We start from the raw sequence: 25281 nt of genomic DNA, 5'->3' as shown, positions 1-25281 counted from the left end.
ATAAAGATTGTGCTGGAAATTTCTGTTTCCCCAGCAGCTATTGGCTAGTTTCACTACATCCCCAGTATGTTCATCTGGGATTTTCTGTTTTGCTATCCCTGTGAAACAAACACAGTACAATTAATATTTCAATGTGATTTAAGGAAACAGGTGTTGGGGGAGGAGATGACAATCTTTCAAATTCCTGTTTTGTGTTTAACAGCTTCAGAGAAGTGAGAGGCATCAGGTATTCTGGAGGTGCTAGGCTAGGAGGTGTGCTTGCATACCCCTGTAAGCTGCAGATGACAGGGTGTAGCTGCTGGGACCCAGGGACATGCAGTGAGGTAAATGGTTAGTACCAGAGCAAGATTTACGCACAATATATGAGCCAAAGGGTTCAAATGGGCAGTATATACTGCTGTAAATTTGGTGCGTTTTGGTCAGAGATGTGCGGAAAAGATAGACTTTTTGCTCCAGAGTTTTGACTATTAAAATGATTAGCATAATACAAAGAAGATATTTCTAATATATTCTTAGTATCTTTCATATACTTTATATAGTCAGTTCTCTGGCGTATACATTAGTATGACAGGAAAAGCTCTGTCGCACATCACTGCTGGAACGCACCATGTTGGTGAAGTGCAGTGGCCATGTGTCTGGGATCATGGTAGGTGATCTATTAAAATGGGGTGACTGTCTCGGATGAGTTTTAGGGACACTATTGGTCCTTTTGGGCAGACTGGTTTTTAATCTGATAATTCTGATGTGTTGTTACAAGCCCTTTGGTGATGATACGATGTTACCTAGGAGGCTGGTATTGTTTTTACATTACCTTTCAATAAATGTGTGATTATAAGGCACCATTTCCTAATCTGTGAGAAAACTGTGTTTACGTGGGTCTGAGAATAAAGGTGTGTTTTATGTCCTAAATCTGGTATCTTTATATATACCATAGATTATTGAAAGTGAATAGGTTTGTCAGATCAGGACGGTTGGAATGAAAACCTGGTAATGGATGAGCGCAATTGACAGTTGGACATTTGCTCCTAAATGCCGTAAAACTGACACAAATGGACGTGGATTTAATCAATTTAACCAATTTGTCTGATTGAGCATTTTTGTCTGTTTTCCAGTATTTGGCAGCAAATGGTCAATTGTCCTCTGCTCCCATCAATTACCAGATTTTCATTCCAACCAGCCAGATCTGACAATTAATTTGTAGGTGGATGACCAGTTTAAGGAACAAATTTTACAGGAAAAGTGTTTAAATATAAGTGAACTAAATAAGTTACATACTGCTTTTTCTCCTTCATCCACTAGGGGCCACTGGAGCGTAGTTACAATGGGGAATAGTAGGCAGTAATTGGGAGCTGGCACTTTAAAAAACTCTAACCCTGTGGCTAGCTCCTCCCCTACTATCTCCCCTCCAAGCCAGTCTTAGTTTAGTGCCCAAGGGAGCTGGTTCACTTGGGTTTAGCTGAAGAATTTTTTCTTTTTTCTTTATTATTTTATTTTTTCTTTCACACACGCAAAGACTGGCAGCTCTGCGGGGTCCCATCGCAGCTGCGTGCGGCTCGGGATGGGCCCCGGCTGAGGGAGACACTGAGCTCTCCTGAGCTGGCAGACACCGCTGCGTGCGGCGCATGTCGGGGCCACTCCATCAAGCAGAAGATTACGGCAGCGGTGAGTATCTGCGGCCGGACACCGCTGCGTGTGGCGTGTGTCGGGACCACCCTCCACCACTGAAAGGTGAGTGTGTGTATTTCCCCCTCTTCCCCCCAGAGTGTTGGGATGAAGGGGTGACAGGGGGGTTTTGAAGAGAATTCATTTTATTAATGGTGACTGACTGACAGGGGGACAGTGACAGAACACCCCTCCAGCACCCAATCCCCCCCCCCTTCGGATTATTATTATTTATTTAACAAAAAAAAAAAAAAAAAAGAAGAAGAAACAGCAGCGCAGTGCCGCGCTCCCGACCGACCGCCCGCCCTCCTCCCTGCTCGGAACCCCGCCAGCGCGGCTCACAGAGCCGCTACGGGGATCTGGCATAAGGAGACACAGCAGCTTTGAATTTGGCGCCGTCGAGGAGGGGGGCGGGGCTTAGTCCCGCTCTGCGCGTCCGGAAGTAGCGCGCGCTGGGGACCCGTCCTTTTCCCTTCAGCAGCAGCGCGGGACGGGGGCCACGCGACCACAGTGAGCGGTTACAGTGGGGAAGGGGGACACTCGGGGGCACTACAAGGCACATATATTTAGCTTGCTTCAGCCTGTCACTGCACACAGTATCGTGCAGGACAGATCGGGCTGCTGTGGCTGCATTCTTTTCCCTGCTTCCCTCCCCTCCCTCCCTCCCATTCTGCCTATAGCTGTTTACCTGTGGGGGAAGGGTATCAAGTTTAGGTGCTGCCATGGCAAGCAAAGGCTCCAAGGCAACACAAAAGCAGGGTCAGGTTTCAGGTGAGGAGTCACAGCCATCGGCTCAGCCCTTCTCAGAACCCCAGAGCGCCCCGACATGGACGACACAACTCACAGAGGTGATGTCCTTGCTGACTGGGGAACTTAAAGCCTCTCGGGAAGATAGGAAGGCGGCCCGGTTCCGACAGCTTGTCCCGGTACCGGCGCCAGAACCTGCATGGGCAGTCTCATTGGCAAAGTCAGTGGAAGGGCTTTCCAGGGCTGTAATCCCATCCCAAGCCCCGTCCTTTAGCCCCCCTCAACAGGCTGCAAAAAAGAGATTGCTAGCCTCTGTGTTGCAGGACTTTGATGATGATATGCCTCAATTAGATGAGGCGGGGTTAGATGTACAGGATATACAGGATGTGGATATCCAGGATCAGGGCTGGTTCAAGGCCGCTCTGCGCCCCGGGCAGGAAATGGGGCGTGGCCTAACACAGGGGGCGTGGTCAGTTACGCCCCCTGTACATTACTAGCGCCGCTTGAATGCTGAGCGGTGAGCGATGACATCATCGCGCACCGCACAGCAAAAGGTCCTCTCCACGAAGGGAAACTAGACGCGTAGCGTCTAGTTCACTTCGTGGAGAGGACCTTGCTGTGCGGTGCGCGATGACGTCATCGCGCTCCGCTCAGCAAAGGTACTCTCCATGAAGGGAAACTAGACGCGTAGCGTCTAGTTCCCTTCACAGGAGGCGGGGACACAGCGGGCCGGGCAGCGGGCAGCGGAGGCGGACGGGGGACACAGCGGGCAGCAGTGGCGGATCTTGCCACGGTGCGGCGCCCTCCGGATGGCGCCAGCGCCCTCCGGAAGGCGGCGCCCCGGGCAAAAGTCCTGCTTGCCCGTGGCAAGATCCGCTACTGTCCAGGATACTGAGGACGATCAGGTATATGGAGACTATGAACCAGTAGCTCAGGGTATAGAGGCTCTTATTACTGCTATTCGCTCAGTGTTACAGGTGGAGGAGACGGAGGACACCTTACGCCCTTCAAGGTTTGGCACCGACCAATACCTGCCGGTGACCTTTCCAGTTTCGGAGGAGCTGGATGCGCTCATAACGGCAGCCTGGAAGCATCCAGACGCGAAATTTCAGGTATCAAGAAAACTGTTGTCTTCCTATCCTTTTCCCGCAGATAGCAGAACGCGCTATGAGACCTCTCCGATTGTGGATCCTTCGGTGTCTCATCTGTCCAAAAAGACGGTCCTGCCTGTTCCGGGGGCAACTTCACTTAAGGAGGCGTCAGATAGGAAGTTGGAATCTACCTTAAAGAATATTTACTCTGCGGCAGGGGTTTTACATCGCCCGGCGCAGGTAGGTTGTTGGGCCAACAAGGCGATCGAAGCTTGGGCGGAACAATTGTCCTCTGGAATTCGTGACGAATTACCGGCGGATCAATTGATAGAGTTGGCAGAACACATCCGTGAATCAGCCCTTTATCTTTGCAAAGCGTCCAAGGACATAGGTCTTCTCGGAGCTAGAATTTCCGCTTTAGCAATTGCAGCCCGCAGAGCTCTATGGCTCCGGCTTTGGCATGCAGATACGGAATCCAAAAGGGCGGCAGAGGCGTTGCCCTTTACGGGTGAGTTTCTGTTTGGTAAGGATCTGGATGCCTGGATCTTTACGGCCACCGGGGGTAGGTTGGCTTATCTTCCTTCTGCTGCTCCAGCCGCTCGCAGTCCATAAAGGGGTCCCTCTTTTCGATCCTTTCGTGCCCCTCCCAGGTTTCGAGGACAGGCCAGGGGTGGAGCTTCTACCTTCCGTGGCCATAGAGGTAGAGGCGGCGGCAGGGGCAGAGGTTCCGCAGCCTCAGCCCAGTCAGACGTTAAGTCTTCTACCACTGCCACCGCATGACGGGCCTCCCTCCCACCTGGGAGATCACAGGGTGGGAGCTCGTTTGTGAGATTTCAAGGAGGTCTGGATACAGTCCTGCCCAGATGCTTGGGTCCGGGATCTCATCACTTGCGGTTACAAGCTCGTTTTTCAGGAACAACCGCCCCAGCGGTTCTTTACCACGGGTTTGCCAGTTTCTGACAACCGGGGAGTTGCCTTACAAGCCGTGGTCCAGAAGCTTCTATCTGCAAGGGTTGTGATCCCTGTTCCCTCGCATCATCGGAAACAGGGCTATTAATCAAGCCTGTTTCTAGTACCGAAGCCGGACGGCTCAGTCAGACCAATCCTGAACTTGAAAGATCTCAATCCGTATTTGAAGGTATTCAAGTTCAAGATGGAGTCCCTCCAGTCTGTTATTGCGGGGTTGGAAAAAGAAGAGTTTCTGGCATCCTTAGACATCAAGGACGCATACTTACATGTTCCCATTTGGCTTCCTCATCAGGCTTTTCTCCGGTTCGCAATACAGGACGCTCATTTACAGTTCCAGGCCCTTCCTTTCGGTCTCTCTTCTGCTCCCAGAGTGTTCACAAAGGTCATGGCGGTCATGATGGCCCTACTTCGGAAGCAGGGTGTGACAATTGTTCCCTATCTGGACGATCTGCTAATAAAAGCAAGCTCAGCAGAACGGTTACTTCAGAATATCCGGATGACACAGGACCTTCTGATTCGACACGGGTGGATCCTGAATTTCCCGAAGTCTCACTTATGCCCCTCACAACGGCTGTTGTTTCTGGGAATGATTCTCGACACAGTCCATCAGAGGGTTTTCCTTCCGCAGGACAAGATACTGTCTCTGCAGACACTGGTAAGATTGGTCCTTCAACACCGTCGGGTGTCAGTGTATCTGTGCATTCGCCTGCTGGGAAAGATGGTAGCAGCGTTCGAAGCTCTTCCGTACGGTCGCTTCCACTCTCGACCGTTTCAGCTGTGTCTTCTAAATCAGTGGTCAGGATCTCATCTGTTCCTTCATCAGCGGGTGACGCTAACTCCAAAGGCACGGTCGTCGCTGCTCTGGTGGCTCCAGTCGACCCATCTGTTGGAAGGAAGACGGTTCGGCATATGGGATTGGACTCTCCTCACCACGGACGCCAGTCTGCGAGGCTGGGGGGCAGTGACCCTGGGACATCAGTTTCAGGGGCGCTGGTCAATCCACGAATCCGCTCTCCCCATAAACATTCTCGAACTAAGGGCGGTGTACAATGCCCTGCTTCAGGCACATCACCTCCTGCGCGGTCGAGCGGTCAGAGTTCAGTCAGACAACGCCACGACGGTAGCGTACATCAACCGTCAGGGCGGCACTCGCAGCCGCGTGGTGATGAGGGAGGTCACCAACATCCTTCTCTGGGCGGAGAAGTATGCTCTGTCCTTCTCGGCAATATTCATTCCGGGAGTGGACAATTGGGAAGCCGACAGGACATGCACCCGGGAGAGTGGTCACTACATCCCCAGGTGTTTTGGCAACTGGTACGTCGGTGGGGAAAACCACAGATCGACCTCATGGCATCCCGCCTGAACCATCAGTTGCCTCTTTATTACTCTCGGACAAGGGACCCGGCGGCGGCGGCCGTGGATGCCCTCACGGCTCCTTGGAATTTCCGGTTCGTTTACCTCTTTCCTCCTTTCCCGCTGTTGCCGAAGGTTCTGCAACGCATCAAGAGGGAAGACGCTCTGGTTCTCCTAGTGGCTCCGGATTGGCCATGCAGGGTTTTATACTCCACTCTACATCTGTTGTCGGTGGCCGAGCCTTGGACCCTGCCACTACGAGACGACCTTCTACAACAGGGTCCTTTTCTTTATCCAGACTTACGCAGGCTACATTTGACGGCGTGGCTGTTGAGAAAGCCATCTTGACAAGGAAGGGGATTCCTCGTACAGTTATACCTACTATGCTTCGAGCTAGAAAGTCAGTTACATCTTCTCACTACTACCGCATTTGGAAGGCTTATGTAGCATGGTGTGAACGTCGAGAATTTTCTCCTTCCGTGTATAGCTTAGTCCGTCTTCTCCGTTTTTTGCAGGCGGGTTTTTCAGCAGGCCTAAGACTGGGCTCGCTAAAAGTGCAGGTCTCTGCTCTTTCGGTTTTCTTCCAGAAAAGGTTAGCCTTGCTGCCTGAGGTTCAGACCTTCTTTCAAGGGGTTCTTCGAATACAGCCTCCCTTCCGTCCTCCGACAGCGCCATGGGACCTCAGTCTGGTCCTGTCTTTTCTGCAGTCTTCATTGTTTGAGCCCCTGGAATCAGTAGAGATAAAATATCTCACCTGGAAGGTGGTTCTTCTCCTGGCGCTGGCTTCAGCTAGACGGGTGTCGGAACTGGGGGCTCTCTCTTGCAGGTCTCCTTACCTGGTGTTTCATGCGGATAGGGCCGAGCTTCGTACTCGTATGTCCTTTCTACCTAAGGTGGTGTCGGATTTTCACATCAATCAGCCGCTTGTCGTCCCGGCCCTCTCGGGGGACTCTCCGGATACGAGATCATTGGACGTTGTAAGAGCGCTCAAGATCTATGTGGATAGGACTTCAGCTATTCGGAAGTCAGATTCCTTATTTGTTCTGTACGACGCTGCCCGCCGTGGTTGGCCGGCCTCTAAGCAAACCTTGTCTCGATGGATTCGACTGACCATCAGACAAGCTTATTTGGCAGCTTCTCGGGAACCTCCATCTTCCATTTCAGCACACTCCACACGCTCTGTGGGACCTTCGTGGGCGGCTGCCCGGGGGGTCTCTATGACTACTTTATGTCGGGCGGCTACTTGGTCCGGCCGTCATACGTTTGTCAAATTCTACAAGTTTGACACTTTTGTGGCCTCTGCATCTCAGTTTGGCCGAGCGGTTTTACAGGACTCTCAGCGCTCTCCCACCCGTTCTGGGAGCTCTGGGACGTCCCCATTGTAACTACGCTCCAGTGGCCCCTAGTGGATGAAGGAGAAATCAGGATTTTGGTACTTACCGATAAATCCCTTTCTCCGATTCCACAGGGGCCACTGGACGCCCGCCCAGCACTGTTCCTCCTTGTTTTTTGCTTAACGGTTTGCGGTTCAATAAATGACCGCTTGTTGAGTTCAGGTTAGCCTGTTTGTTGTTAGGTTCTATTCCAGGTTTAGTTTGGGTTATCCTGGTTGACTGGACGTCATTAACCTCCTCTACCTTAAGGTTTTCAATATTACAGCTCTCCTTGGGCACAGTTTTACGTAGACTGGCTTGGAGGGGAGATAGTAGGGGAGGAGCTAGCCACAGGGTTAGAGTTTTTTAAAGTGCCAGCTCCCAATTACTGCCTACTATTCCCATTGTAACTACGCTCCAGTGGCCCCTGTGGAATCGGAGAAAGGGATTTATTGGTAAGTACCATAATCCTGATTTACCCTCATGCCAGTGGAAAGGTAAAATTAAACAACCTTAGCAAAAGTAAACATCAGTTTAGAACACAGGTTCTCAAACTCGGTCCTCAGGACCCCACACGGTGCATGTTTTGCAGGTCTCCTCACAGAATCGCAAGTGAAATAATTAGCTCCACCTGTGGACCTTTTAAAATGTGTAAGTGAGTAATTAATACATCTGTGCACCTGCTGGGTTACCTGCAAAACATGCACTGTGTGGGGTCCTGAGGGCAGAGTTTGAGAACCACTGGTTTAGAACATATTGGGGGTTATTCAGGCCGCAAAAACACCGGTCCCAGCAGCAATGCACATGTGTGTCATGAGCCACTGCTGTGACTCATTCCTGTTTGTGTTCTGTGTAACTACAGCCTGTCTCCTGTATGGGTGGTCTGAGCAGTTCACCTGTCAGATAGCTAGGCCGTTACCTTGTGTTATCTGTTTCTATTGGATCAGCATGCCATGTTTTCCTGCATTCTCAGTGCATTTCTTATTCCTGCAGGTTCCCTGTGTGTTTAGCTTCAGCTGCAGTATAATTAGGAGTTTTGTCTGTGTGTGTGTGTGGAGCTGAACAGATGCATTGAGTCTCCTCATCAGAGGACATGGCTGTGGACATGGCAGCTTCCTGGCTGCTGATTGGTGCTTGCTCCTTTTATTACCCAGCTTGCCCTTCACCTGAGGCAGTCTATAGCTTACTTGTTCCTGTATGTACCTGTGCCTGGTCCCTGTCCTATGGTGAAATCTTGAACCTGTGCAATTGGTTCTATTGTACTACTTGTGATATCTAGTTGGAATCCTGTGTACCCTGTCCTGACAGAATCCTGTATTCATTACCCGTCACCTGAGTTCCTGCTTCAGTGAGAACCTGTGAGCTCGTATGAGATCCTGTCTGCCTGTGTTGAAACCATGACCCAGATACCTTGCCAGATTGATTACCTGACTAGAACCATCTAGCCTTGTACTCCGGTTTTTGTGGAGTTTCCACACACACTGCTTGCTTGAATTTCTGTATTATAACAGCGTTGAGCATTGTTGCTTTCAGTTTAATAAGTCACTTATAACATCTCTGAGCATTGTTGCTTTCACAGTTTATTAAGTTGTGTGAATACCAAATTGTTTCCTTACAAATATTTAAAATGCCCACTCAAATATATATTGTAAACGCCTGCACCTCTTATTACCATGTGCCATGAATGTGCGCTATACATAGCAAAACACTGCATCCCATAAGAGAAAACAATACACCCACACATTATCTGAGTTCCAAAGCTCATTGATGTATATATTTGTTATTAAAAGGATATGGATTCAATATATTACAATGTACAGTATACACATAATTACATGATTACAATTTATACAGTAAGCAGTTAATACATACAGTTACAGGCCAGCTTACAATACCATTATCTTTCTCATATAAATTCATCTCTCCATATCACTCTCTCTCTCTGTAAAATCATGCAGGAACTGGTCTAGAAGCAACTCCATCATCCTCTGAGACAAAACAGCAACTACCTCCTGTGTGATCAGCAATGTGTTGTTATCTAGTTTTTGGGGGAGGGGACTTTCTCATTCATGATGAGTCACTAGTCTGTTGGTAAACAGGTTCAGCCTTGGAGACATCAAAAGGGGCTGGCCTGAGCTTCCTGTCCACTACCTGTTTGAAATATCTATTGTTCTAATAAAAGTGATTTTACCTTTCATACATTTAATAACTATTTGTTGCAATGTCCTACAACTTAATAACAAGTATCAAATGAATCTACACATTAATCTGGTTGCTTAAATGCCAAATATGACAGGTGTATCTGGCTTCGTTCCCATAATACACATACATGACATTACTTCATTATATAATTTTAAATCATCATGATGTCTGGTGCTTGATATTATAATTATGTACTGTATGAAATAAGTGTCGAATCCATCTCTGTGGCATGTCCGTGTAAATGCGTGTGTTACCATATATTGCTGCGCGTATTTGCAAGTATAGCGACTTATATGTGTGTAGAGTTTGTATGTTCTTTCTATGTAATATTTTTGACTTCAACAGACCACCCTCTGGCAGTAAACAATAACTGCCATCAATTATTAACCACGAACAAGGGTGTGACTCCGCACCAGTCCTCAAAATTCAAGTGATAATTTATAGAACCAGAATTATAATCATATGTAGGTATACTTCCTATTAATTTTACCTGGTGGTGCACCCAGAGTCAGGGAGAAACTAGAGAAAAAACAACTTTGCAGAAGACTCTTGTATGGGTGCACTCTTGTTTTTGTTATATGACTAATAATTAAAACATAACTTTTATTAACTCATTTAAAATGAATCCTCACTCTCATACTCCACCATGTGTGGTTAATAAAACATATAATTTATACACACAATTATGCTTGTATTATTAGAAATGAGTAAGAACCCCAAATTGGGTTATTATCACAAAAACATTGGAAATGTTCTGGTTAGTCTATCACCAAAAGACTTGTAGGGGGATGTAGACACTATGGCTCTACATCCGATTCCTAACCAACCAGCACAAGCAAAGCTTGTTTTAATGAGACCTCAATGGGTCATGATTGACCGGACCATTCTTATCAGGAGTATGTGTCCTAACAACAATATGTGCACATATGGGGATGCCTGCTAGATTCCCGCGTGATTTGGAGATAATAGGTTTAGCTGATTTTTACTTTAGATATCTAGAAGAAGAAAGAAGACAGAGGAGAAAAGGGAAGAAAAAGTGGTGATCCTGCTGTTGGCATCTGGTCGGAATGGGTCACTAATTACAACACCGGGTATTCACTGGGGGTCCCCCTCACAGATACTGACCCAGCCCGCCACCATTTTGCTTCCAAGATCGGACGAGATCGGGCTCTGTCGGTGGGGTATGGTAGTAACTATTAGACGCAATTGGTCGACTCACCAATGAGCGTGCATGATTTAAAGATTTCAGAAAAAAGGCAAACTGCGGATCTGCTGTCTACGTTAGGCGCAGGATTTAACCTGTGAATCATAGATGAGAGTCCGCTGATATAAAGAAAATTATAAGTAAAGGTAAAAGGTAAACGTTTGCTGAAGAAGCTGTATTACAATGACAATGTAGGCCAGACCAGTATGTGCTGACTATAACCTATGCTAAATTTACCCCAAATAAACCTACCTATAAGCACAAAGTATTATATCACTAGGCCGGTAAGAAAATACTGAGAAATCGATATCATAAAATTGAGTCTGGTATTGTTCTGAATTGTTGAGTAGGCACTATCAATTTGTTTGATAACTTAGACACACATTTTAAAGAGCCCCTGCTGTGGGCTAGATCAGACTAGAACGGCTATAACACGTGCTACATTTGCACCGAAAAATCCCACATACAAAATATAATCATAATTACAACCCAAAGTGTAGGGCTGTTATACTGGGGAAACCAGCCAATAGAGAGGGGTGTGTCTAAACAAAATTATTAACTGCTCCCATATGTCTTGTCAAAGTCAGAAAAATGTCTCTATGCACGTTGCCATATTTGCACCGCACACTGGTCCGCGCTGCGCATGCGTACGCTCTCCCGTGAAGGCGCATACCAGCAATAGCGTGCACTCGCAGGCGCGGTATGCGTATTTACGGTAGAGTTTATGTAGTCGTAGCGTGCGACTCATTCGTTACAAATGTTCACAATTAATGTAGTTTGTAGATCATGGTCCCCTTGATAGATTCTGAAAGTTTGGTTAAAATAGAAGGTCCCTGGTTAAAGGAATCCCTCTTTGTATTGTACGAAGGGTCTGACAGGAATCATACAGCAGTGTTTGGTACCCATCGGAAGAGTATTTAATTAGTAATATTCCGGTGTTGGTTTGGAGCGTATTAATCGCTCGTGCGAATAGTTATGGACATAAGAAGTTTATGTCCATTTCTATTATTTACACATACTCAGGTATGCGGCGGGAAACCCAGTTTCCCACCCACCTGAGCTGTTGGAAATCGTCACAGCCCACCTGTATGAATCACCCTATGACCTTTTGTTATGATGCAGGGCCGAATTCCTTCGGCCAATGGACAATGGGATTGTAGGACCATGAGATTGCATTGTGTGTGGGGCATAAATAGGCAGGCCGACCACATCCAGCTCTCACTCTCTCATCAACGGTTATCTGCTGATAGCCGGGAGCTGGATATCGAGGCGCAGGCGATCATACCCTTTGTGCGTAAGTTTCTCTCCGTAATCATTGTCTTTCTGTGAGCCAATTTCTCTCATCTCTCTCTCTCTCTCTCTCTCTCTCTCTGTTCTGTTCTCTCATATCTCCCCTAGACTAGGCTAGTATTGTATTGTATTAGATAGTATTGTATTGTATTGCATTTAGGTCAGTGTAGTATTGTCTTTTTGTATTTATTGTTTAGTTCTGTGGTTAGGAAGTCTTTGTTATATTGTAGTGTATCATTTGTACTGTTATCCCCTTTTTACAAGTATATTAGATATAATACAGTTAATAGGCTTTGGAACCTAAACCAGTATCTGTGTATTTTCTATAGTGTTAAGTGTTCACTTGAGCGTCGGTGACGCTCAAGCAGCTTTGTAGTTAGTCAGGTTACACAAGGTTGCACTTACACCCTGTACTCACATTAAGGTATTCTGTGTATTTCATTGGTATAAGGTTTAAACATTAAGGTATAGCGTTGTGAGCGTCTGCGCCGCTGGTGATCTCCTCGTGGTCTCGAGCGTCCGCTACGCCATAGCGAATCATTACTCTAGTCATAGCCAATAACGTGTCCTGTGATCGCTGGGCCGTGAGCGAACGTGACGCTTGAGCGTCTCGCCTACGGCTGAGCGATCGTTACGCAACTAGCGTACCATTACGGTACTTCTTAAGTAAACAGCGTACAGTGTTCTTAGCTTCATAAAGGGTTGTTTATACGACAAGGGAATTTAGCATTGTCAATTGGGGACTCGTCCTATCCTTCTCATATCTGCACTAGGTAGATCAGCAGACATTATCCCCCAGCAAAGGGTGGGAGGTTGTCTCCCAGTGCTGACGGGATAAGCGTCTGCTTCGCTTAGATAAAGAGTGCTGAAGGAATCCGGGAACCGGAAGTAAGAACAAAACGCTTGTGTCTTTTAAAAAAAAAAAAACTGTTTTATTTCTCTTCTGTCTTGCGTATACACGCACGCATACATTTATCTGCATTTCTTTTTCAATTTCGTATATCACTATTCCTGTTTGCCAATTTTTATAGTTGATAGAAAGTGTCTAAAAAGAGATTTGCTGTTATTTCATAATAAAGGTAATAGTTAAAGTATAGAACAACACACGATTTGTCTAGGAGACAAGGCAGTCAGTGTGGATTGCGGTAGATGATCAGGGATCATTTACATTGATAAAAGTATATATTGTGTTACGGTGGATCTTTGCATTGCGTACACGTGTCGCTAACAAAGACTAGCGTACGCAATCCAAAAGGCAGACGCACGCAGCGTACATTACGCAACGTAGCGTCCGGTTACGCTCACGTAGCTCAAGTCACGAAAAAGTTGAATTAGCGCAAAGCGATAATTAGCGCAAGGCGATAAGTAACGCACAGCGGTAGATAACGCGAAGCGGTAAATAACGCAAATCTATTTTTGGAAAAAATCTGAAATTTAGTTTAACAGATCCTGCTCCTAATTGGTAACACTGTTGGACTGAAGACAATTTCTGCGCAGAAATAGATATAGAAACAAAAGTGTACATGTGTTGAGTGAGTGTGGTTTTGTATACAAAAGTTTATACAACTTTAAGGTGGAACCAAAAGGAAAGCCGGGTACTCGTCAAGGGACATACGTGTAAGTGACATATACGGTGGCTAGGGAGGCATCCCTGGTTAAATAATATTTGAGCATTAGAGTATAGCGGACCATAAGGTAACAAGACCAGGAGGTCATAAGGTAACAAGACCAGGAGGTCGTAAGGTAAAAGGTCCGCTATAAAAGTCCAGTGGCACAACGCCTGGGGTGTTGGTGCAGAACCCATATAGGCCATAAGCTCTTGCTGAAGGAATCGCGGCCGGAAACATCGATTCCATTGATCTTTCAGTACATGACAAGTAGTGCTTGTGTACTGAACGATTGGACCACACGTAATTGTGTGCAGTAGTTCGTAATCTGACCTAATACCATTAGAGTAAAGTGGTCACAAACGCTATCTGTACATTCTGACGTGATTTGTGTAATTTTTTATTTTTGGAAGGGAAGTTCGCTGGTCACTCAGGAACTATCTAACAACCCCAACTTTACTGGAAAGAGTAAGTGTCCTGCGGGTAACCCTCATATGTTCCAGTAAACTGAAGGTTCCATAGGGGCCCTGTATCGAGTACGCCAGCACCACGTCGGTGTGATCAGGTCGTATTGGTCGAGGTGGGCGAGTGAGTGGGGTACTCGGTAAACCGCCACCGCCGGCCTACTGTGGAGTAATTTGGTTGTCTGTAAAGGCTTGCTGAAAACCTTGATACAGAGATCCAAGGAGGACTAAGCAACACCTGCAGACTATGGGGGCCAGTTGCTCAGGTAGGGGGCGATCAACCCTGGTTCAGGTTGATTCTGTGAACCGACCAGTTGGGTCGGCACGATATGTAATGTGTGAAAAATACGGAAGTCACACAGAATCTTTATGTGATGAATGGGAGAGAATGACTGTACAAGACAGGGACAAATTCCCAAGAATAGGTAGCTTCAGTCCAGACGTGTTACAAAATTTAAGGAGGAGGATATGTCTCGTAAAATCAGCAAAGAGACGAATTCAACATCATGATTATTTACAGTTATGGCACCAGGAAGGTGAGATACAGAGAGGTTTGGCTCTGGCGGCAGGATCTGGGGCAGTCAGGAAGCTGATAGCCACAGCTCCTCCTCCACCATACATTGCAGGAGAGAAGTTGATTGCGGAGAGAAACGCACTGGGTTGTAAAACACAAACTCTTAGTAACCCTGTAAATGTTAATGATGTTAACCAAATAACTCATGCAAGTATTAACCCGTGCAAGATGTACCCTGTTTTGAACCTTCCTCAGGAGTGTGATCAAGAAGACGATTCAGCAACAATTTCAGCTCTCTCTCTTGCAGCCACCATAGCAGAGACCACAGTAGGCACAGCGACACCCACGAGATTAGTGAAAGCCCCTAGCGGAGGGATAGGTGAGGTCGTGTCAACGGGTAAGTACGGCACCATGCACTACACTGAAACAATTGTACCACAACAAGCTGTAGAATCTACACAGGAAGAGGCTGTTAGAATTGCTCCTGTAAGGGTAATAGCAGTTCCCAATGGAAAAACAGATGTGTCTGGAGCCACTCCCATAAGGAACATTGCCATGTACACTCCATTTTCCAGAATGGAATTAAGAACAATAGTGTCCGAATTTCCTGACCCCAGAAAGGACTTAGTTGCTAGCCAAAAATACATCAGGGATCTAGGTAACACTGTAGAACCCAACAACAAGGATTGGCAGATACTGCTAAGAGCTTGTTTACCTTCCAATGTTGACGCAACTCAATTTTTAGCTGACTGTGCATTGGATAAAGATGTACCGCTTACAGACGTGTACAACAAGGATAATGTAAAAAGGATAAATTTACAGCTAAAGGAGTATTTCCCAGCCGTTGTTAAATGGAATAAAATATTTTCCATTAAGCAAAAGGAGTCCGAAACGGCAACAGAATATTTTCACCGGGCACTATTAGAAATGGCAAAGTACACTGGTATAGAAGACATTAAGACCAACCCAAACCATCGAGAAGTAGCAGTATCTGTACTGATGGATGGTTTGAAAGAAACATTAAAAGCTAGGGTACAGACCACGCAGCCATGTTGGCGAGGTCTGTCAGTGTCCACATTGAGAGAGGCTGCTATTGATCACGACAGAAACATCACTAGGCACAGGGAATCGCAAAGTGATAAGTTGATGTCCGTAAGTATACAGGCGCTGACCACAAGGCAGCCTGCGTATGTACCACCGAATCCTGTGGGTAAGGCAAGTGTAATAACATGTTTTTCTTGTAACAGACCGGGACACTTTGCACGAGAATGTAGAACAAAGAATGTACAAAGATCTTTTCAACCCCCTAGACAACAACACAACACACGACATTGGGAGCAGGGTCCACAGAGGCGGAGTTTTGAGCCACATACAGGGGAAACAAAAAGATATCCCCCGAACAGAGATTGGCATGCCTCTGGTAGTTCCCAGCTAACTCCCTCACAAGTAGTTGCTGCCAGCGGGATTCAGGGAGGTCAGCATACCCAATAGGGGTGTGGCCATACCTGTAATCTGCACCCAGTTAAGTTGATTGCTAGTCTTGGAAGCGAACCAGAAATTGCAATCAATGTAGCTGGTAAAACTTTAAACTTTCTTGTAGACACAGGGGCGGCCAAGTCAGTGATAAATTCGACAGTGGGCATGAGAACCACTGGTAGGACAATTCCAGCCATGGGAGTAACAGGAGTAGTCCAGCACTACCCTGTTAGCAAACCAGCCGAGATTACAATAGGGCCTTTGCATACCAAGCATTCCTTTTTGCTGGCTGCATCGGCACCAACTAATCTCCTGGGAAGAGACTTACTATGTAAAATGGGTTGCGTCATTTATTGTACTCCTGAAGGTGTATTCTTGGACATCCCTGAGAATCACGCTCAGGAAGTACGAGACATGTTAGACTCCCCATCAAAATTAATGTCACATTCCATTATGACAAATAGGAATCCATCCCAAGTAGAAGAGATGACATCTCAGATACCAGAGTCACTTTGGACAAAAGATGGACAGGACACTGGATTAATGGCAAACGTAGCTCCAGTAGTTGTACAAGTAAAAGATGGTAGGATAGCTCCAAAAATCCCACAGTATCCTCTGAAGCCAGAGGTGGAGTTAGGAGTTTTCCCAGTAATAGAGCACTTGCTACAACAGGGCATTCTAGTAAGAACGTCCAGCACGGCAAATAGTCCCATCTTCCCTGTTAAAAAGAGTGGGGGGAGGGGTTACAGGCTAGTGCAGGATCTAAGGGGGATTAACAAAATAGTTGAAAGTCAGTTCCCCGTAGTGCCTAATCCAGCTGTCATCCTAATGCAAATTCCTCCCACTGCCAAATTTTTCACTGTTATTGACCTCTGCTCCGCATTCTTTTCGGTACCTCTGCACCCTGACAGCCAATATTTGTTTGCATTCACATACAGAGGAGTCCAATACACGTGGACTCGGTTACCCCAAGGTTTCATAGATAGTCCAAGTATATTTTCTCAGGCTTTGCATGATTGTTTACAGTCTTTCCAACCAGACAGTGGGTCAGTATTGATACAGTACGTGGATGATTTATTACTGTGTTCAGATTCACTGGAAGCATCTCTGAAGGATACGAAACAGCTCCTGTTTCATCTTTCAGACACAGGTCACAAGGTTTCCAAAGACAAGTTACAATTATGCCAAACTAAGGTAAAATATTTGGGACACTGTCTAACACAAGGACTGAGACACCTGACCGCTGATAGAATCCAAGCCATTAGAGACATGACACTGCCACAAACCCAACAACAGATCAGGACGTTTCTAGGAATGTGTGGGTATTGCCGTAATTGGATCCCAGGGTTTTCCATATTGGCGCTACCTCTGCAGGAAATGGTCTCTTCAAACAAACCTGATCGGATTTCGCATACAGACGAATCCGAAACAGCATTTGAGAGACTCAAACAGTGTCTAACGCAGGCACCAGCACTAGGTATGCCAGACTATGGGAAACCCTTTGAACTATACGGAACAGAAAGTGCTGGGTGCGCAGCAGGTGTACTAACACAAAAACACGGTGACGCCAGCAGGCCAATTGCATACTACAGCGCCCAGCTAGACACGGTAGCACGATCCCTCCCCACATGCTTGCGTAGCGTTGCGGCGATAGCATTGCTAGTGACAAAAAGCGAAGATGTCGTGCTAGGCCACAACCTCACAATCCATACACCGCATGCGGTATCTGCCTTATTGAATTCTGCCCAAACCAGACACGTCTCATCAGCAAGGTTTACGAGATGGGAATTGGCATTAATGGCCCCAGTAAACATCACCATAAGGAGATGCAGTGCATTAAACCCTGCAACATTTCTCCCAGGTGTGCCTGGTCAGACACAAAGGGTGGAAGGTGAGAGTGATGGGGAAGGAGGATTTAATGCAAAGGAAGATACACATGATTGTATGGAATATTTGACCCAAAATTTTACCGCAAGGCCTGACATCAGTGACAATCCACTGGAAGATGCAGAACTCACGTTCTACACGGACGGTAGTTGTCACAGACAGTCAGACTCGGGAGACTTGTGTACTGGATACGCAGTCGTAGATGACCAAGACACCATAGAAGCGGAACCGCTAGGCCCACCTCACTCAGCCCAGGTTGCTGAACTGGTCGCCCTAACCAGAGCATGTGAATTGGCTAAGGGTAAGTCAGCCAATATCTACACCGATTCCAGATACGCGTTCGGGGTAGTCCATGATTTCGGAGCGCTATGGCGGCTCAGAAATTTCATGACGGCGGCTGGTACACCGATAGCGCATGCAGCTCATATAAAAAGGCTTCTAACAGCGATACAGGAACCCGACAGAGTGGCTGTTATCAAATGTAAAGCACATACATATAGCCAAGACCCAGTATCCCTTGGTAACAGCCGAGCAGACGAAGCCGCAAAGCTTGCAGCTGCTACCCCCATACAGACAGACACCACACAACTGATGGTATTTAATACCATCAACACACAGAAGTTGTGTGAGATGCAGAATTTGTGTTCCACACAGGAAAGAGCAGTCTGGAAGGCAAAGGGATATGGCCAGGAGTCCTCAGGGCTCTGGACGGATGGACATGGTAAACCGGTGGCCCCCAGGGCATACCTTCCATGTCTGGCTGAAGCAGCTCACGGGCTGACTCATCTAGGCAAGGAGGGGATGTGCAAATTGGTAAGAGCATACTGGTGCGCCCCAGGATTCTCCTCTCATGCGAGTAAAAGAGCAATGTCATGCCTTACCTGTCTGAGAAAGAATGTTGGAAAAGCAATACCTACAGAACCATCCCATATCCCACCTGCCGGCGGCCCTTTCCAGGTAATACAAATTGACTTCATTCAATTACCCCCATGTCGAAATTTGAAATATGTACTTGTTTGTATAGATGTTTTCTCGAATTGGGTCGAAGCTTTTCCAGCAGCTACAAATACCGCTATGTTTACAGCTAAGAAAATTGTGCAGGAATTTGTATGTAGATATGGTATCCCTAGAATCATTGAAAGTGATAGGGGTACCCATTTTACAGGTGATGTCTTTCAAGGAATGTGTAAGTTGATGGGAATTGATAGTAAGCTGCACACTCCGTACCGTCCACAGGCGAATGCGAAGGTCGAAAGAGTGAACAGCACTATTAAAAATAAATTGAGTAAAGTAATGGCAGAGACAGGATTGACGTGGCCAGAAGCTTTACCCATTGTTTTGTATAGCATCAGAACCACTCCCAGGTCCCCTCTTAATCTGTCTCCTTTTGAAATCTTGTTTGGTCGACAACCGCATGTCATGATTAACCCTCAGGATGATTTGAAATGTAACAATGAAGTAACTGTAAAGTACTTGATTAACATGAGTAAACAGTTGAGGAGTCAAAATGATAATCTGAAGTTGGTGATTCCTGATTTACCAGGTAGTAATTGTCATGACATTGAACCTGGGGATTATGTAATGATACGAAATTTTCTACGCTCAGGTTGTCTTATTGATAGATGGGAAGGACCATACCAGGTCTTATTGACTAGCACCACAGCATTGAAGGTGGCTGAGAGAGAGACTTGGGTCCATTCATCCCACTGCAAAAAGGTTGCCGATCCAGAGAAGTCCCGTGATAAGGAACAGACGGTAGAGGTTGTATCACTGGAGTGTCTGTTCCAGGAGGACTGAGGCGGCACCTGAGCCTTGAAGACCGAAAGCAGTTGTCGACTCCCTTCTCCCTTTTATTGTTTTTCTCCACTTCCCAGCCCCTCTCCCTTAAAATTTCTTTTTCCCCCTTCTCATTCTTCTCTATTTCCTCCTCAAAGATGGACTTGCCCCAAGAGACTGTGATCCGGATTTTGATGTTAACCATGATGTTGACCAGAGCAGTCTGTTCCGGCGAGAGTACCATAGAGGTCGAAAGAGGTTCTGGAATGGGTTCCGATTATGATGATGGAGGCGTAGTTTTCCAAGATCAACCAAACCAACAAGCAAAGGCGAGTATCAGAAAACGATCCGATAGAAGAAATTGTGATGGATTGTTAGCTGAAGAAAATTGTATCTGTAGGCTCTGTGATAATCTGGTTGAAGATGGATGCATAAAGAAATGCCAATCTAGTTTTAATATCCATATGGACCGGCATCCATTGAGTGACTATCACTCCTTAGTGGGTAACGTGTTAAACCAAACAGATTGTTGGGTATGCTCTCAAGTACCTCAGGGTCACAGCAAATCAGGGCTAGTACCATTTCCTTTAACGTTAGGGGAGGTACTTGAGCTAAGTGGTGGGAGACCGGTGGATCGGAGGTTTAACATCTCCAGCCCTCCTAGTTTGAAGCTCCACCAATACCATGTGGATAGGTCCCTCATATGTTTTAACATCTCCAATCCCAGAAAACCGGGAAATTGGGAAGTGTCATGGAGTAACCTTACCATGACCTTTTCACACAGAGCAGATAGAATGCCTACAGATGCAGAGCTCGTACGCCATATAGCCAGTAGAGGAAAATCTTTCCGGTATCGATATACCTTAGGAAATAGGATTACTAGAGTTGGAGAGGTATCACCAGGATACTGTGCACATATCGTACAAACCGATACGTGCATTAAGCAGATGGAAGAATTAGGGTCAGGAGATTTCACCTGGAAGGTTTGTAACATGGTCATGTCCTTCTCCGTCCCTTATGTTCTCCCCGATGACGCATATTTCATATGCGGGAGAAAGGCGTACAAGTGGCTTGCCCCAAACTCTGAAGGATTGTGTTATATTGGAAAGGTATTGCCTGAAGTGATGACTGTAACACATGACAAAATGAAGGACATACACCGTGGTGCCCAAGCTCCTTATACTCACACTCATTACGAGCACCGAGTTAAAAGACAACTGTCAGAAAGGTTAGAGCATCCGGCCTCTGATCTTATCCACGAATCCACCGGGATTCAGGTTCTGGTAGCGTTAGATTTCACTCGCACCGCTCGAGGTGTGATGAATTATAGATACATTTCCGCACTCGCCAATTTGTTAGATAATATCACTGAAATGTATGATGACACGTTTAGATACACTGGAAGAGAACTTCAAGCTTACAAAACAGAACTAGTTCAGCATAGGATGGTTCTTAATTATCTTACAGCAGTAACAGGCGGATATTGTGTTACATTGGCAACACAGTACGGCATAAAGTGTTGCACGTATATCACAAATAGCACCGAGGATCCGGTAGAGGTCATAGACCAAAAGATGGACGATATTCTCCAATTGAAGTGGGAATTTCGTCGAAAACACAATCTCACCCTTGCTGCTGTAGGTAATGAGCTGACTGGTTGGGTGTCATGGTTGAACCCGCGAAATTGGTTCTCCGGTTTGGGAGACTGGGCTCAAGGAGTCATAATGGATGTTGGAAAGTTTCTACTATGTATCTTGGGTGTCGTTATATCGATTGGATTGATATTTAGATGCGGGCAGGCTTTAATGAAGTGCAAACAAAGTACAAAAGTGATGAGCTTGAGGAGCGAGGAAACCGTAATTAACCTGGATTTGATTTATGACCCAATGATAGAAACCAGAATGTGATGAAAATGCGATTATACGGTCCGTTTCTTTCACCTGTTTTTCTGCTTTTCTCCAAGATACAAAGACCCCCTTGGACGAGGAAGTTGACGAGACGCTATACAGACAACAGACAAGCACCAAAGAAGAAGATTTGACAACTTTAAATATGGACACTTGATGAACTTTGCCATGGATCCCCAGTTTCCCTAGTATTTTTAAACTCACGCTAGCCCAACATTTTTGTAAATCTGATGGCACTGACAAAGCTTGTTGCTCATGCCTAAGGAGCAAAACAGCGCAAAGAAGACGACTCTCAACAGATACCGAACACAACTTCAACAACAGATGTACATTTCCCTGACATAGAATATCATTGCATTTTTCGTAAGTGTTCTTTATCTTCATCTCTACAACCCTCAGGTAACGACACACATAGACGATAGGGAATACAGGCACAGATATCAGCAACCACATACCTCCCCCATTCATGTATCATCAACTAAAATGTGCATCCCCATTTTGTTACAACCACAGCCGAAATGAGCTCGGTAGAGTTTGACAGCCCATCCACAGACCTGTACCACAGGATAAGAAGGAATTCAAATGTATACTTCGCAATACCTCGAAGCTAGATTTACCACACGTACGGCACGATGATACATGACCCTCCAAACATGGACTCATACACACATGCTTCTACTTTCTCACTAGGTCATACCCTCTTCACACCTACTCCACTCTTCTCCCCTACCCAACCATGGAAATCAATTAACCCCTGACTTACATTTTTCTCCTTAAATATTTTAGAAGGTGGCAGTTATTATTGACTGCCAAAGGGTGGACTGTCAAAGTCAGAAAAATGTCTCTATGCACGTTGCCATATTTGCACCGCACACTGGTCCGCGCTGCGCATGCGTACGCTCTCCCGTGAAGGCGCATACCCGCAATAGCGTGCACTCGCAGGCGCGGTATGCGTATTTACGGTAGAGTTTATGTAGTCGTAGCGTGCGACTCATTCGTTACAAATGTTCACAATTAATGTAGTTTGTAGATCATGGTCCCCTTGATAGATTCTGAAAGTTTGGTTAAAATAGAAGGTCCCTGGTTAAAGGAATCCCTCTTTGTATTGTACGAAGGGTCTGACAGGAATCATACAGCAGTGTTTGGTACCCATCGGAAGAGTATTTAATTAGTAATATTCCGGTGTTGGTTTGGAGCGTATTAATCGCTCGTGCGAATAGTTATGGACATAAGAAGTTTATGTCCATTTCTATTATTTACACATACTCAGGTATGCGGCGGGAAACCCAGTTTCCCACCCACCTGAGCTGTTGGAAATCGTCACAGCCCACCTGTATGAATCACCCTATGACCTTTTGTTATGATGCAGGGCCGAATTCCTTCGGCCAATGGACAATGGGATTGTAGGACCATGAGATTGCATTGTGTGTGGGGCATAAATAGGCAGGCCGACCACATCCAGCTCTCACTCTCTCATCAACGGTTATCTGCTGATAGCCGGGAGCTGGATATCGAGGCGCAGGCGATCATACCCTTTGTGCGTAAGTTTCTCTCCGTAATCATTGTCTTTCTGTGAGCCAATTTCTCTCATCTCTCTCTCTCTCTCTCTCTCTCTCTCTCTCTCTCTGTTCTGTTCTCTCATATCTCCCCTAGACTAGGCTAGTATTGTATTGTATTAGATAGTATTGTATTGTATTGCATTTAGGTCAGTGTAGTATTGTCTTTTTGTATTTATTGTTTAGTTCTGTGGTTAGGAAGTCTTTGTTATATTGTAGTGTATCATTTGTACTGTTATCCCCTTTTTACAAGTATATTAGATATAATACAGTTAATAGGCTTTGGAACCTAAACCAGTATCTGTGTATTTTCTATAGTGTTAAGTGTTCACTTGAGCGTCGGTGACGCTCAAGCAGCTTTGTAGTTAGTCAGGTTACACAAGGTTGCACTTACACCCTGTACTCACATTAAGGTATTCTGTGTATTTCATTGGTATAAGGTTTAAACATTAAGGTATAGCGTTGTGAGCGTCTGCGCCGCTGGTGATCTCCTCGTGGTCTCGAGCGTCCGCTACGCCATAGCGAATCATTACTCTAGTCATAGCCAATAACGTGTCCTGTGATCGCTGGGCCGTGAGCGAACGTGACGCTTGAGCGTCTCGCCTACGGCTGAGCGATCGTTACGCAACTAGCGTACCATTACGGTACTTCTTAAGTAAACAGCGTACAGTGTTCTTAGCTTCATAAAGGGTTGTTTATACGACAAGGGAATTTAGCATTGTCAGTCTATAGGTCAACAGAAAAATGTAAGGAAAAAAACAGACTATGCAAAGACAGATACAATTGTTATATCATGTCTGTAACAAGCAAATTAACACTGTATCAATCTGATAAAACAGGATGGGTTTTAGTGCTGCTAACAGATATTGGTTTCAGAAAGTTGAAAAAATGTACACAAAAAATTATAAAGATGTGTATGGAAAGATACAGGAAAATACCAGTCCCTGCCCAGGTCCCTGGGTCAGTCTGGAGTTAGGAATATCTGCATCATACTCCTGATGTCCTTGGTCAAAAGAGGAAAACGCGTTTCACCCGTCCTGCGGGCTTGTTCACTTCCAATGCTGCAAAGCCCTATATCTTTCCATACACATCTTTATAATTTTTTGTGTACATTTTTTCAACTTTCTGAAACCAATATCTGTTAGCAGCACTAAAACCCATCCTGTTTTATCAGATTGATACAGTGTTAATTTGCTTGTTACAGACATGATATAACAATTGTATCTGTCTTTGCATAGTCTGTTTTTTCCTTACATTTTTCTGTTGCCCTATAGACAACTGGGAGCAGTTAATAATTTTGTTGTTTAGACACACCCCTCTCTATTGGCTGGTTTCCCCTACACTTTGGGTTGTAATTATGATTATATTTTGTATGTGGGATTTTTCGGTGCAAATGTAGCACGTGTTATAGCCGTTCTAGTCTGATCTAGCCCACAGCAGGGGCTCTTTAAAATGTGTGTCTAAGTTATCAAACAAATTGATAGTGCCTACTCAACAATTCAGAACAATACCAGACTCAATTTTATGATATCGATTTCTCAGTATTTTCTTACCGGCCTAGTGATATAATACTTTGTGCTTATAGGTAGGTTTATTTGGGGTAAATTTAGCATAGGTTATAGTCAGCACATACTGGTCTGGCCTACATTGTCATTGTAATACAGCTTCTTCAGCAAACGTTTACCTTTTACCTTTACTTATAATTTTCTTTATATCAGCGGACTCTCATCTATGATTCACAGGTTAAATCCTGCGCCTAACGTAGACAGCAGATCCGCAGTTTGCCTTTTTTCTGAAATCTTTAAATCATGCACGCTCATTGGTGAGTCGACCAATTGCGTCTAATAGTTACTACCATACCCCACCGACAGAGCCCGATCTCGTCCGATCTTGGAAGCAAAATGGTGGCGGGCTGGGTCAGTATCTGTGAGGGGGACCCCCAGTGAATACCCGGTGTTGTAATTAGTGACCCATTCCGACCAGATGCCAACAGCAGGATCACCACTTTTTCTTCCCTTTTCTCCTCTGTCTTCTTTCTTCTTCTAGATATCTAAAGTAAAAATCAGCTAAACCTATTATCTCCAAATCACGGGGGAATCTAGCAGGCATCCCCATATGTGCACATATTGTTGTTTGGATACATACTTCTGATAAGAATGGTCCGGTCAATCATGACCCATTGAGGTCTCATTAAAACAAGCTT

This window comes from Pseudophryne corroboree, chromosome 5, assembly GCF_028390025.1.
Source record: "Pseudophryne corroboree isolate aPseCor3 chromosome 5, aPseCor3.hap2, whole genome shotgun sequence".
NCBI classification, from domain to species: domain Eukaryota; kingdom Metazoa; phylum Chordata; class Amphibia; order Anura; family Myobatrachidae; genus Pseudophryne; species Pseudophryne corroboree.
This window is presented reverse-complemented; position numbering follows the sequence as displayed.